Source organism: Pseudochaenichthys georgianus, chromosome 20, assembly GCF_902827115.2.
Source record: "Pseudochaenichthys georgianus chromosome 20, fPseGeo1.2, whole genome shotgun sequence".
NCBI lineage: Eukaryota > Metazoa > Chordata > Actinopteri > Perciformes > Channichthyidae > Pseudochaenichthys > Pseudochaenichthys georgianus.
Window position 1 is genome coordinate 20508615 of NC_047522.1, and position 15473 is coordinate 20524087.

At 43.8% G+C, this 15473-nt stretch overlaps 1 protein-coding gene across 1 annotated transcript in view; it reads left to right on the plus strand.

The window, feature by feature from the left end:
• LOC117466077 (cadherin-20-like) overlaps window positions 1-15473 on the plus strand; it is a 61065-nt gene that overhangs the window by 25678 nt on the left and 19914 nt on the right. The window lies entirely within an intron of this gene.

A 15473-nucleotide genomic window follows, 5' to 3' on the forward strand; every position in this document is an offset into this window, starting at 1 on the left:
AAAAAAAACCTCAAAATCTTCTGTTCATATTATGGTAGCCTGTTTTCATTGTGTTCTGGTTCCTGCTACTCTTTTAAATCTGAGATTTGTATTGTATTATTCTCATTTTGTTTGTATTTTTCTCAGTTTATGACTTGTTGCTTTTAGGACTTTTGCTTACGGGGCATCATTCACCATTTCATCAATCACTACTGTCCTTTTTTCCACCTGTACTATTTTTGGGAAAGTTACGGGAACATTGCTTGCCATCTCTTTGCCGTTCACAGTACACAAATATCCGGAAGACGGCCATCACAAGTACAGTTCTCTCCTGCTGGCTGCTTTATAGCATCAGGAATGAAAGCTGCTTCAGAAGACCTCAAGGATGTTTTTTTATCATCAGTTTACGACTGGCTCTGACACCAGTTCTCTATCTATCTATCTATCCAATAATTAGCTGGCTTCCATCGCATTTCTTCATCAACACCTTTAATTCTTCATAGAGAACTTTATTAGCTCTCACGTTCGCCCTCATTAATTCTTAAATCTTGTCAACATCTTTCTCATTACAGAATTGGTAGAATAATTAGAGTTTCAGAATTTCTAAAGTGACCACTATGCAAACATGTAATATGGATATCATCAATAACACTTGTTTTAACACTTAATAGTGGATTATAGTTTATGTGTAAATGCATTTATATTTGAAGTTGGTCAGAACATTGTATTCATTCAAACTTTTGTTTTACACATTTGACTTCAACAAAACAAAGTGTATGTTCTTTATGTGATGTTCGTAACATTTGCCACATAATGATATAGAAAAATTATGTATAACTTATAATGTTGCGCCATAAATCAGTGCACGTTGGCGAGCCACAGTAATATCTTGCCACAGGAAAACCATGTCAGCTGCACTGAAGCCTTATGACAGCACTTACAGCTCTAATATTACTGTAAGTAGTTAGTACACACACACACTCGTGGAAAAACAATACAGAAGCATGTGTACTACTTTAACCTGAAGAACATTTTAGAATTAGGTTGCACACATGAAACATGAACAGTTTCAGGGAGGAGTATAGATGTCCGTCAAATAACCATTAAAATGTGTGTGAGCATGTACAGGATATTGAAACACACTTTCTGATATATTGTAAGAAGAAAATAATAGCATTACATTTGTAGTAATCTATTACAATCTGGTCCTCCAAAATCGAACTTTACACTTCGGTGGAGCTACACTTGAGTCCCTCTCTAACTCAGAGCTGGATGTGAGCCGACTCCTGCTCAAAGGCAGCCACCCACTTATCTGTCACCAGCAGCAGAAATCTACCCGAGCCGCTCACTATAGGGCAGGCTGTTATGAATAGATCATACCTCCCGTAACAAGATCTCGACACCGACACCTTTTGAGCCATCAGGCAGGAGGAGAGCTTGAGAGTGTTGGACGTGTGACAATGCTTCTTAGCATGTAGCCAATTTTCAGCGTAACAAGATCTAGCAGAGAGAGAAAGACAGAAAATGTTTCTTTACAAGATCACATATTTGTATTCCACCTATACTCCGCATTTCTTATTTCTCGACTTCACTGGCAGGCTAATAAACCTTGAGTTTGGCATCATTTTGGTACAGTATGGTTAATTACTATAATCCTTGGATCAGGCATTGTTTCCGTATAAAATAAATCATGCTCCTGGCCTATCCAGCAGGTTAATCCATGAATTGTGCTGCTGTTGATTTATTTGTTTTCATTTTTTTATTCTGTGACACCAAAATACCACCAATTATCTCCCTGGCTATATACCACTAGAGGTAATAAAGCTAATGTGTTTGTTTAAACCGGTCCATTTGGCTGACTAAACCTTTATAGTGTGATTTTGTTGAAATAATCTTGTAGTCTATCTGTACCTCAATCACCATTCAGCTTTTTTAGCTAGAACATATTTTCCCTGGACATTTTGTTTGAATCTCTCAAGCTAACAAAGCTAACGAACTTAGCAATTGCCTGCTTCGACAACTGCTAAAAGGCTAAACTTTTAATGAAGGCTGAGAGGCCGATTGGCATGCCACACATCAGCTCATCAGCATCAACCCGGATCGACTCAGCTCGAATCCATGGTGTCAATTTCTCGCTGTTAATTCACAGAGGCCTGCAGAGTGCAGTGTGCGCCTGAGGAGCACTTTGAAGAATCCGAGGAGCTCTCCGGGGATGCAGCAGCCTGGCCCTGCCACTACAGGTAATAAGGCCAGACAGCTGCATATTAGCCGTGGATCATCTCCTTTGACACGGCCGTTGATCTCAGTGGCAGCAGCAGCGCAGAGCCCATACCTGTACCTGCCAGGCATAGCTGTGCACACCGCTGAGAAGGGGGGGGGGGGGGGGGGGGGGTGGGTATGTTAAAGCAACGGGCATCGAGCGGAGCGCCTTCTCCTTCCTCGCTTCCCAGGTACACTTCACGCTTCATGTACTCTGCATGCAGCGCTTGCCTTTCGCAGACATCCTCACTCTCCGCATGTGAAGGGTGACAGGTTTGTTTCTTGCAAAATGCACTGAAGCAGGTGTACACGCTAATATTCAACACTTCCTCCTCTCCACCCATGCATTTTGTTGGATGAGGATCAATCCTGGGGAGATGTGAGGTCGGGCCATTCATTTGTCAGAAACAGGAGCAGAGCAGACTCCGAGAGCTGCCTCTCCCAAAGGCCCGTCGTTTGAACAAGACAAACACAAGGTCTGTAATTAAAGATGTAACAAAAGCTCCGTCAATTGCTCCTCCTCGTCTCTGCTGGTGCGTCGCCTTGAATCACGCCGCAGAGCTGCCTGGCGTACTCTGTACACAAAGATACTAGCGCAGGTTCAGCTGTCCTCAGATCCACTCAGCCCAAATCTCCCTTGTTTCCTTTGAGAGGGAACAGCACTGCAGGTTCAGTGTTTTTTTTTGTTTTAATCTTCATAATATCAGCGGTGGAAATAATGAAATCCTGCTAAGCTTGTGGTGAATCATATTGCATGACTGAACAGGTTGGGATTTGGAGTCTCGCTCAAGGACGCTTTGACAGTGTACATGGCTGTTGATGGACGTCTGCCGGCTGTAGAGGGAAATGAACCTGTGAGCACGTTCCAGTTTTGGCTACAAGGAGACGGAGCTGCTCTGGTGGCGGAAATAATCTCATTGATTGAGTTAAAGCTCAGTGGGAAGAGCCAAAGAACTGAAGAGTTTCAGAGGACGGGTGGTAATGATTTTTTCCCAGTTTGTTTTATTGAATAGTTCTATCTGTTCTTACCTGTAGTTATAGTGTGTCCATGTGGGAAATGTGTTTGGGATTTGTCCAATTAAAATCTACTGCTACCGATGGTTCTTCACTATGTAGAAGACCAACAAACTAGTATTTCACTGTTTCAGGTCTGTTGCTTCTGTCGCAAAATCTTTCGAATTTATGAATTCACAAAATAATTACCTATTATGGGGACGACATTGCTTTGAAGACGTCCAACGAGAAAAAGTGTGCAACAGGTCTTAAACCAACATATACAATGTCTTGATAACCACATTTTTAAAACAGAAACAGGACATTTTGGGTACCAATGTGGATTAACTGGTCCTGTCCCACATCGTTTCCTGAGCATACCCTGGAGTACACTTCCATATCACTGCAGAAAGGTGAGAACTAAACCCAACTAAGATCATCAAAAACTAAACATTTTCAATTAGAATATTACCATGGCTCTGTTGCAGAATAAAAATGTAATGGAGTTTAACACAAACTACTTGCTGACCTTGTTTTCTTTAATAATTGTACCCATATTAGGAAGTAAAAAGTGGGATGTTCTTGCAACAAGCACTGCATGAATGCTTCACTTGGTCACTCTTTCCGGTTCTGAACTGAAGTACTCCGACAAACAGATATGGTGCTCCTAATATTTCATGTCACTCTGACTTCCTGGCGACAGCATCTCTACTTTATTGCAGATGTCAATTCGGGGAATGTGGAGGTATCACATTATCCCCTTTTGTGCATGGGAAATGAATTCTGATTCAATTTGCCCAAATCAGACCCAGAAGTGTCACATCTTCAAACCCTCATTCAGAGCCTCTGCGGCAGTGATGGCAATTCATTCTGACATTAGGAGAGTCGGCCTGATTCCTTTTACTTTCGTCAAATGTCTTCACATTATTGGGATTGTTTCTGTCAGCCCTGTGAATGAGGTATTGAAATCCTCCTTCGCCTTCCGCGTCCATCTACCCGGCACACAAATGACTCTCTTTTAGAAATAACTAATGGCGACATTTCTCAGACGCCTCCGGATTTCAGCAGCAGTCACCGCTCTGCGGGACTGAGCACAGCGGTAGAGTCATCAGAGCAGTCAGACAGTGCGATGATTTCAAATAAGTCCCCTGTGTTGCAACCCCAGTGTGTTAATGGAAACATTATTAAATCAGCGAGGAAAACAGGTCCCAGATTTCACCTTGAAAAAAGCAGACATCGCATTGGATTGCCTCTTTCCTCGCTGTATCTACTTATGTCCCTCCAATAGCAGTGCAACGATACAATCGGCTCTTGATTGGCTAAGAAACAACATAAGAAGTTATCAATGCACTTGAAAGTGTGTTAAAGTAAAAAACAAACTGTGGCTATGAATTCCTTCTCAGGCATCAAAAGTGCAAGAAATGTGATTTAAGGTTCCACCATTCTGACTATCATGAAATACAAATCATGAATAATTTGGAAGAGAATAAGAGGCACATTGTGTACAAGACATCAGTGCACATTTAAGAAATGAAGAAATCTGCATAAGTGTTCCCGAGAAACCTACATCTGAAATATATTTCCGATTTCAAAGGACAAAAGCGTTTTGTTTTTGCCACAAAAGTCTAAGGATAAAAGTAGTCCAGACAATGATATCTCAGCAACTCATAGCTTTCGACGTTGTTAAAGATACTTAAAGTCCCAATAGAAGTTCTTTGGACTTCCAAAGATGTGTAACCATGACTGTGTGATGTGGTTTGAAGAACTCTGCCTCTAATTGGTTAGAACTTCCTGCCTTTGTTGATTGGTTTGGCACAAGGAAGGAGATTGGTAAGTGTGGGGGTAGAACTATGGGTGAATCAATCAGAGGCAGAGTAGTATGTGTTGTAACTTTGCACAATAACTTGCCCTGGGTCTGTTGCAGGGAACAATGGGCATTTGTTTTTGGAATAACGGGCAAATGGGTTTTTGGTCGGATGGGACACATGTTCTAGATTATTGGGATTTAGGGATAAGGGGCTGTCGGAACAATTGCAACATTGGTACGTGTCTTCAACATAACTGATTGGTTTGAGTTATATTCGATGCCAGCATTCTGTTTTTTTCCTTTTTTCTCTACATCTGTCTTGTTCCTGATCATCTTGTGTTCAGACGGGATGTTTAATGCTTATGCTCTCTTGTTTGTCCTGCACTCGCATAAGGTCGCACAGAGACAGGCTAGTGCTTTAAAGCCACACATGATATAAACATAGACCCCTTTTATCCGTGGTACATTGTGAAGTCACCAACAAGAGAGCCTTTACAATATCTCCTACTCCAGTAAGGACGAAGTTCTTTGGACCATGTTCAAGATGTTGTTCTTTGGTAAAAAGGGTTTCAAAGGATACAGTCAAATACTTTTTTTTTAGCCCCAGATAGTGGATTTGTTTGAACAAAACTAGCTGCAAAGCAAAGGTTTTGTTGATCTAAGGCCTTAGAGATTAACAGGTCCTTTGAGGCTTTTAGTTGCCAGGTGACAGGAAAAAAATATATGTTCTCCTCACAATTCATCGGAGCATGCTGTTGTGTGTCCGACTGCAGGTGGAGGAAGTACTATATAACCATCCTAATTGCATTTCTTCATGCACCAGTAGTTAAATAGTAATTGGCCAAGAGGGCAACAGCTTAATGTAGAGTGTCGCAAAAGTTAGGAGACAACTTTAATGAAACAAATACAGCATCCTCTCTCCCGCCATAACTCATATTCCTTTCCTCCGTTTGAATTGAGTTGGAAAAGAAAACTTTTCCCCGCACGTAGCTTTGAAAGGAACCACTGTTTTTTCCACTGTGATAAGCCAGGGTTATTTGAAGGCGAGTGGCGGATGGTGTTGTTTAAACCCCCGCTGACCTGTTTCTTCCTCTGATCACTGGATCAGTGTGGAACTACAAACACACAGGAACCGACAAAGGAGACAATTATCCTGTGTGTGTTTGTTTCTGGTTCGACGTGGTTGCCTCTGCATACACCCCACGCATACCAAATGTGTAATGGAGCGTGCACACTCGCCCTACTTGTTTTATTGACTCTGAAAAGGGGGGGGGGGGGGGGGTTAGAGAAGAAGAGTCGACCGAACCTGCTGATATGAGACGCGTGCATTCGCTACGGGGCATGCAGCCCTTTTGAACCATGTATTTGTTTGATTTAGTTTTTAAAAAGCTGCCACTGTGTGAGTTGAAATACTCCGGAATGGGATAAAACTTCATTTGTAGAAACAGGTTTCATTTTATACAATTATTTTAGTTGGCTATATGTAAATAATTAAGCTGGAATCAATTCACAGACAGGTCATTCATAATTCAGGCGTTTCATGTTCCGTGTGCATTTGTGCTTGTATCTGGCATCAGTCGCAGCACATGTGCACCTCCCCCTTAATTGCTACTTCAAAAGTTACTTTCATTTCGCATTCAGCAGCACAGACGGGGACGGAGCGGAAAGGAGGGGTTATGGGGAATGACAGAAAAGGGAGGGGTAAATATCAACGGAGGCCTGAGGTTTGTGGTCCCGCTGCTCAGGGGCCCCACGTCTTCCTCGGCTCCTGTCAGCTCATCAAGGCCAAGTCCCTGCCTATCCCCGCTGGAATACCACATCAAACAGCCCGGGGAGCCTTTTATCCCAACAGAATGCCGCCTCTTGTCACGGTGGAGCGTCTGTGCACGGATGGCAAAGTTGAACCAACAGAGTGAAAGTCAATACCCTGGCGAGGTGCCGTAGCTCAGACACGCGAGGGGGGGGAACAGTGAAAAAGGTCACGAGGAAATATGGGATCTTGAAAGACACAGCTTGTCGGAGATAAGAGCGTACTACAGCAGGAAGCCATGTGGTGCCAGGCGGTTAATGTCACAGTTCACTCTTCTGACCCTGTGCCAATTCTGATCTCTCACACTTTAGACCAAACATCTCACGTTTGTCTTTTCTACCAATTGCTGTAAAGGTTACTTCTTCAATTGTATACAAATCCTGCTTGTACGCGTACATCTCCCACCACAAATACATTCCTACGTCTAATTTGTCTTTGTTTCGACCTGTAGCCAAAAAGCTGACATGAAAAGGCTTGACTGCACACCCCAAAGACACAGAGGAGCTCTTTGTACTCAGGCTTGCTCTGCCCCATGCCGTTTTTAATCTGGTGCAGAAGGGAAGAGAGCTGCTCCTCTTATCTTAGATGACATGGAGGCTTGGCTCCTTCTCTCCGGCGCTCTCTCATCTCCTTCTTCTGAAACCTAACCCTCTTTCATGCTTTCCCCTAGCGGTGGTTGTGGTGACAAAGTGATACACTCCATGAGACTGACTGCCTTTTCTGTTTAGGTTGTTCCGTCTGAAGGCTGTTACATGATGAGTGAGGGTAAGGAAGGGCAGACGGAGAAAAAGGGGATTACCTTCCTGGGCTGCATTCTCCATCAAGTCCGGTGCCCATAACTGTTGTCATTATGTGTAATTGTCGTTCAGAGGCACAGCAAGAGCTTTTTTAACTTTCAATCTTGGGAGAGAGGGTCAGGAGTGTTTATTCAGCTTTCACAGACCTTTGAGATGTCTCTGTGGGACCGCGTTCTACTGAGCTTGTTATAAAACCAGACAAATGAGAAACTTTTTTTGCAGTACTGGAGTTGTTATTGCAACAAATTGAAATGTTGTGTTTTCTAAGTCATGCAAATCAAAAGGTGTGATAATATAAAAAATATTTAATTAAATGCCTGCTTACCTCTGCTTATTTATTTGTATTATTTACCTCCACCTTCAATTTGCATCGATATACTTGATTAAGAGCAGGCAGACACTTAAGTCAAAAAAGTATTGCTTAAGGGAAAGATTAGCGAATAAGACGATAATGTAAGACTGATTAATGAAGTGGTAATGAAATGGTAATTGAGAAGATACTTGTCCAGAGAGGAAATGTAACTCTAATATCCATGAAATCTGTTAGCCTAATGAAAGCCGTGAACAGTCTGCTGTGTCGGTACAAGGTACTCTGAGGTGACCGAACACGTCACGGCTTTACAAACCCACAACCCTCAACCTTGAGAGTAGGCGTACTTGATCGGATGCGTGAAAGCACCGTGTCCCTATAACATCCTGCATTTTATCACAAAGTCCAGCAACATGAAGAAAATAACTGTATCCAATCTATTTCTACGGCGGATCCGGGCCTTTGTGAAGGGACCCAAAGGGACCAGTTTTCCAGACGTCGACCACCATAACAGACTTTTAAACAGGCAAAAGGCCCCTCCATAAGCCCTATAGCCTCAATTTGTTCTGCCAATTATTATCCTCAGCTCTGCCACAGTGATGGAAGGTGCTGTTCAATGGGTCTGAATGCCATCCTTTTCCGCGGCCCGCCCCGACAAAGGGGGGCAGCCCCTGTCTTTTTTTTTCTGGAGGTCCAGTCAAGCATTTGCTGACAGATTGGCTGGGGCGCTAACCAGTCAGGTCTTCAAAGAGACAAAGACCACGGGGAAGGCAGTTGGGAAGGAGGGCCGGCAGTGGTAAGAATAATGACCTGACAAATGAGAAAGTAGACATATTGAAAGGGACAGAGTGGGAGAGAGAAATAACATATTGAACCGATGGAGAAGTACGACCTTTTGACCATCTGGCTCGGTGGGTGACAACAGCCTTCATCTGTATTTTTAGAGCCGGACAACAAACCAAATTACTCAGACAGGAAGATTAAGGAGAGTCAAGGGCTGTCGAGTGGAAGGGAAAAAAGAGCAAAATCCTCCCAACAAAAGTTTACTACTGTTGCCGATATTTCCCTCACTTTATTCCGTCTATAAATATAGTATGTAAACAGCTTAGACTGTGTAATGAAAAGATAAACAAAATAAGAACTCGAGCAGCAGCCTGGAACACTTTTTCTTCGGTGTAATATATTCTCATTGCTGTTTGAACGTGGTTGAGTACACCTACAATATGATTTCACTTTCTCCCCATGAGGAGAAATATGCAAGAGACTCCACTCTGAAAACCTCTTTTTGCTGCATTAATTCCATGATTGCTTAAATGAAACACTGCTATTTTCTCGCTCCGCACTAAACAGGGATCAGATCTCCGTGACCATGACTAATCTTCCGCCGAGCTTTGTGTGTTTTGGCGTGCGCCACATTTCTCCAGATCTTTTTTGCCAATTTGAAAAACTAATTGCTTTGACTCTGACTGGGCCAGCAGCGGAATATAATGCAGTTTAAAGCTTAATCTGTTATGCCCATAAATCCCTCTACATGTCCAGCCGTGTACAACACCGACTCATTAAAATGCATTAGGGCAGGTTGGCCGCCGTCAGAGAGGAGGCGATTTCCCCTCCATCCACCCCACCGCACACACTCGTTTTCTACTTTGCTGGTCAGTGATCCAAGGACCCTCAATTTCCACACACTCCAAGCCGTCACACACCCCCGAGTTTTCCACCCTCGCTTTTTTCACTTGCAAATTCCCTAAGATAGAATGCCTTTACAGGAGAATTCCCCACCACCTCATGGCTTCTCATTCCTCCATCCCTTCGCTTGCCTGATTCCTCTCCCCATCTTTGATTTCCACCCCCCCTCGTGCTGTAATTTAACCCCTTTCCCCGCTGTCAATTTACCCCCCTACGACTCTTGCTGTCCCCTCCTCTTCTTCTCTTTTCTCCACCTCCTTTCAGTCCTTCCCATGCTTGAAGTTGTAGCTGGATTATACTGGAGACGTGGGGGAGGCCGTCCACTGATTGTAAAGAGAGGGACAATTGGTCCTTCAGTCCGATTGGGTCTCCAGAAAGGCAACCCCAGGGATGAGAGTGTGCAGACAGCGATGAGAGGCAGGAAGCAGTGGTGACAGTGTAGAGGCAGCAGAAGAAGACATATACTTATATAGATAGTGAGGAGGAACTTTACAAAGAGGACACTGAGAGGGAGCTTGGACTCAAGGTGACTTTTGGGAAACAGATGCACTGCAGGCAGGAGCGTTCACAACTTTTACAAGGGACATTTAAAGAGCGTGCAGGGAAAAGAAAACGAGAAGAGAAGAAGAAAAACGAAGGACTGAGAAAAAGGAGTAAAAGGTAAGCCATGGAATTTATTGCCACAAGGAAAATAATCATTGACTTTCAACCGGTGGGTTTTGAAAAACAGCCATTGAGAAATAACACTTCCGATATGTAAACAGTGAGGATGATTTAAGGGTGACTGGGGATTTGTTGGCGGTAACTGAGCGCTGAAGCTCTTAGTGGAGAAGGAGTGCTGCGATGAATAAGACACGAGGTCGGGAGCACTGTTTCATTAGTGCCCCGAATTGATAGTTTTTGTGTTAATTGAAAAACAATGTTTACAGGCACAAACATATCGCATGTCTGGCTGACAGAAGTAGGTCACGGTGAATATTTAGAGAGCCTCTCCTCTGTTGGGAGGGGGTTTAGTGGCACATTCAAAAAAAAACTTTTGTGAAGCTCTGACTCAAAGCGTGACTCCAATTCTCAGCACGTCTGCACTGTCGCTACTTCAAACAAGTCATGCTGGAGCAGAGGAATGCCTACCTGCTTTTAACGGACCTCTGTTTGGCACTCAGACCTCGTCCCTCAGCCTGAGCCAAGGTTCTAGTCTCTCACGATGAGAACATTCATTTTTTCTTCCCCTCCTATAAAACCCATTAAGATATCGCCTGTCTTGTAAGCACCAGATAAGACACGTGCGCTTCTGGCCATTATCAGTGTCAGAAAGAAGAAGTGACGGATCCTCTGAAAAATTAGGGTTGGGTACAGTCCTGCATATTAACCACACCTTTCAGGATTCTGTGATGGTGCCCATTAAGATAATGGTAATCCAGGAAATGGTCTTATTGAGGAAAAGATTCTCCTTGCTGCAGCCATGCGGTGGATGTATCCAAAGCTTCTAGACAAAACCCCCAGCAATTAAAAAAGGAGATTATGGTGTTCGATATTAATTTGAAAGGATCCATCCGCAAGACGCCGCTGTTTAATTGTGGCAGGGTGACACTGATTGCAAACTTTTCCACATGACGCTTGTGCATGGTGACATCATTTCCATGCACCAGTGGCTGGGATGAATGCCAGTTTGTGTGATTTAATGTCTCCCTAAATGACAAGGCTACTTTTTATGGCATCCACCGAGCGATGAATGAACTGAATGTGCAGAGAGGGAGGAGAGAAAGGATTAAAGGGGAACTAAATAAGAAAGTTTCAATGATACAAGAGCACACGCAAAAAGAAGCCTGGATGAAATGTAGGGTTCAAATATCAGGGCGGAGGGAGGAGTAATTAAAAACACCTTACAGTAAACGAGCCGCGGGGAGGGAGGCGCTTGTCACGGCGCAGCGGTGGCGGCGAACACAGCTGCACGAGGCCCGGGGAGCCCCCCCCCACAATTAGAGAGCACGACAGAAGCAGGTTCAAAGCCTGCCCCATGCCGGCGTCTCTGTCCTGAGGGGGACCAGCGTTAGAGGAATGAGGACGAATAGAGGGTAGCGCGCACACACACACACACACACACACCCCCATACACAAACAACTGTGTGATCTTGAGAGTTTGGCCAGAATACACCTCCCTGAGCCCGACAGAGCCTTTGAAGGCTGCCATCGCTCCCCGAGAGCCGGCTGAGGAAACTGGGTCTCTGCTGCAGGCGCCCAATGAATATAGACCTTTTGCTTTAGAAAACCTGGTCATTTTATTCTAGCTTTATAGACACACAGAAGATATACCCGAGGGGATACTGCAGGGATGGCTTATTCAAAGTGTGTGCTGCAGCAGACTTTAATTACATATAAATAAGTAAATAAACATTTAGAAATGTAAAAAACCACGGTCGGGCGAGAAATGTGGCACGTCACGCTCAGCACTCGGGAAGTGAAATTAGATTCAGTAGCTGTATTTAACAAAACGCTTCTACATTTTGTAACAGCACCAGCTCGGCTTATTGTGCTCGGCTTATTGAGAGACACTTTCTCATGCCGGCGCTTAAAACCAAATCTATGCAGCTCCTGGTCTGGGTCAGAATATACAGGGCCTTCTCGGTGGCTTCCAGCGTGCATAATCAATTGTGGTTAACAAATTGGCCGTGACGTTTTGCCCTGCCGGGGTGGGTGTAACCGTTTTCATGGGTCCACCCAGTCTTTAAGGACCTTTTCCACAGTCTGGGAGGCCTCCTTTAAGAGCCGAGGTGAGTGGGGCACAGACATGGCTACTGTGAAATTAACACTTAATAATGCTCCACATAGCACCATCCCATAGTGATGTACCACACACTGAGTTGGCCCTCGGTAACCCCACTCACTGAATGGGACCTGTTTGGGGGTTTCGATAACATTAGCACTGGAACTAACGATTATATTCACCATTTTCCCTCATCAATAATTAATGTTCACATCAACCAGAAAAAGCACTTTTAAAATATATTAAATAAAGATCCTCAGATGCATGGGCGTCTCATTATCTGAGCAAATAGCGAACATTTTGATTACTTTTGAAATAGGAAAAAAGTTTGACAAAGCCAACGTTTTTTTCCAACTTTTAACACATTTCAATCCAAGAGTGGTAATAAGTAATCAAACAGTAAAATGCTCATTAATCTCTACAGGGGGGAGTTGTTGTGCATCAGTCGTGATGTGTCAGTCATAGTTTAGTATTTGTTTATTTAATGGGTTGCAGCACATCACAAAGGCATTTAAAAAAGATAAGACAATACATCACTGACAACAACATAGACGCAGATTAAAACAAACGGACATAAGAAAACCAGATATCGGCAGACATGACAAGGGGGCTATAGGCCCTCATTTGCGAAATAGGGGGGACAGGGCCAGACCAGCTGGGTAAACAGTGCGTCCTAGCCATCATTTATTCAGGAGTTTGATGGCTTGCGGGACGAAAGACAGTCTAGCTGAAGACTTTTCTTTTTGTCGCTGCTTTTAATTGAACGATTCATATCTTAAACTGCACTGTAACTTTTATCCATGTATTTTTTCTTTTTATGTTTATTTTATTAGCTTTTATTTTTAATGACTGATTTTAAATGCCATTTTCTTAATGTCTTTCGTTTTTTGTAAAGCACTTTGAATTGCCTTGTGTTGGAAGTGCTATATAAATAAACTTGCCATGCCTTGCCTAGTTCTGTTCTTTCTGAAAGAAAAAATAGCAGTTGCAATACATCTTTACCTCTCGCAGTCTGATGTAGTCTGTTGTCAGTTTGTTGGAGCAGCAGGTGGACTTGGAGTTAGACGATTCAACAATATGCTCCATCATTTGGTCACACAAGCTGCTCCCTCTGACAATCACTGTCTCCTCCACTGGCACTCAATGTCCCTCTTCCAATGTCCCTCTTCCAATGTCCCTCTTCCAATGTCCCTCTTCCAATGTCCCTCTTCCAATGTCCCTCTTCCTCTCCAAAAACACATTTCCCTTAAAGTTTTTTTCAAAACAAACATAAAAATCGAACGTTTATTTTTCTCTTTTGATCTAATCTTCTTTCACGCCAACAAATCCGAAGTGTAACACATTGGTCAAAATCCGTCTTTGTATTCAAAGACAGATTCGCAGCCCAGTGGGAAAATACCTTGGCCTTAAGCTGTGTCATATGACGTCTCCTCCACCGCATCCCTCCATCTCCCCATCCCCTGGTTCGCAGCTCGCTAACAAACACCAGCTGCTTTTCTTTTTTAAACAAGCGAAAGGCCATAAGAAAGATGTGTGAAGTGTTTTTCCAGAACAATTACGTAGCATGTCACCGCATTGGGGGTGACAAAATGGAGCAAAATGCTCGGGTGCAAGCTGTGACCTTTGAGGGGAGGAGCTGAGAGGAGAGGCCGGGATTTGTGAGCGAAGAACAGGGAGCTAATTTCACTTCATAATCGCAACCAGGCGGTTTGAATAGGCAGAAGAGAGGGGTGCAGCGGGGTCAAGTGTCACCCGTCCTGCCAAGTAGCAGAAGAGGCCCAGGAACACACACACACACAGACACATGCATGCCTGCACACACACACTTGGCCCAGCCTCCCACTGACAATGCAGCCCCGCCCTCCAGCCTTGCCTGCCTTTTGTGCCTTTTGCAACAATGATTAACTGAGTTTGCCGATTCAGAGAGTGTCCACAGCAGCACAATGCACTCTCTCTTACAAAACATAATGAAGTCAGCCCGTGAGTCAAACAGTCTCTTTTTCTTCCCGAACTTTCCACCGCCCCCTGCTAACAGCCCCCTGGCTTTTCTTTTCCTTATCCCCCGTTTCTCTGCCTTTTCACCACAAACCCGCCTATTTCCCCCCCGAGCTCGTTAACGCTGGAAAGGCAGGCAGATGCGTCCGTCCTCCTAATGCATGAAAACACGCTGGAAATAGGCAGCGTGGGTGCCATGCCCTGCATATGAAAAGGTATTGATTAGCATGCGTAACCTTTCCTGAACTAAATGTATGGAATTCAAGCCGTACGTCTTAAAGACTATGATGTTTGTATTAAAAAGAGAAATCTGAGATTCAGGCAATGCCATAGGGGCTTTCAGAAACCTGAGATGGAGAGACAAAAAAACACACGGTACACTTGTAATGAGGTGTGCAGTGCTGAAGGGAACTTGTAGAACATGGTGTGTTAACAGAAACACTACAATCTGAGAACATCACACCCCCGGGCCTTTTACAGGAGGTGTGAAGGAGCTCGCAAACTCATGACAGGAAGAGGAGGAAGGAAGGCATAGACTGTGGTTTCACTTTTTGTTTCTCAATGGCCTGATTGTCCCAAGCTGGAGGGGAAAGAGGGGCTGGTGGTTGCAAAGTGCGCAATCATTTTCCTGCAGCCTCCAAAAAGTGCTTTTAGTTATGTTTCTATTTAAAAGTGTGTTGAACGTTTCTGGAAATGTAGCAACAGGAAATGGTATGCACGTTCATTACAACTAACTTTTGGTAAATATTCGTACTCAGGGCGAGTTAATATTTAACACTGTCTATGTGTTTACTGTTGCGCTAACTTCTTAACCGTGTGGAAACGACTTCCCTTGCCGTCTCCGAAGTTCAAAAACACTTAATTAACCCACAGTATTTCACTTAGTTGAGCTGTTGTGTGTTTAGGGTTAGGGTTCAAGATGCCTAACTATTGTTCCAATGGTAAAAGTTTGACATGTAACTTCCTGTAAAACCTCAAATTACCCCCAAAGCCTCACTGAAACGTTACTGTTGCATACACCCTTGACATCACCAGTTCTTCTTAGAGTTTATGTACTACCTGATGTGAGAAGG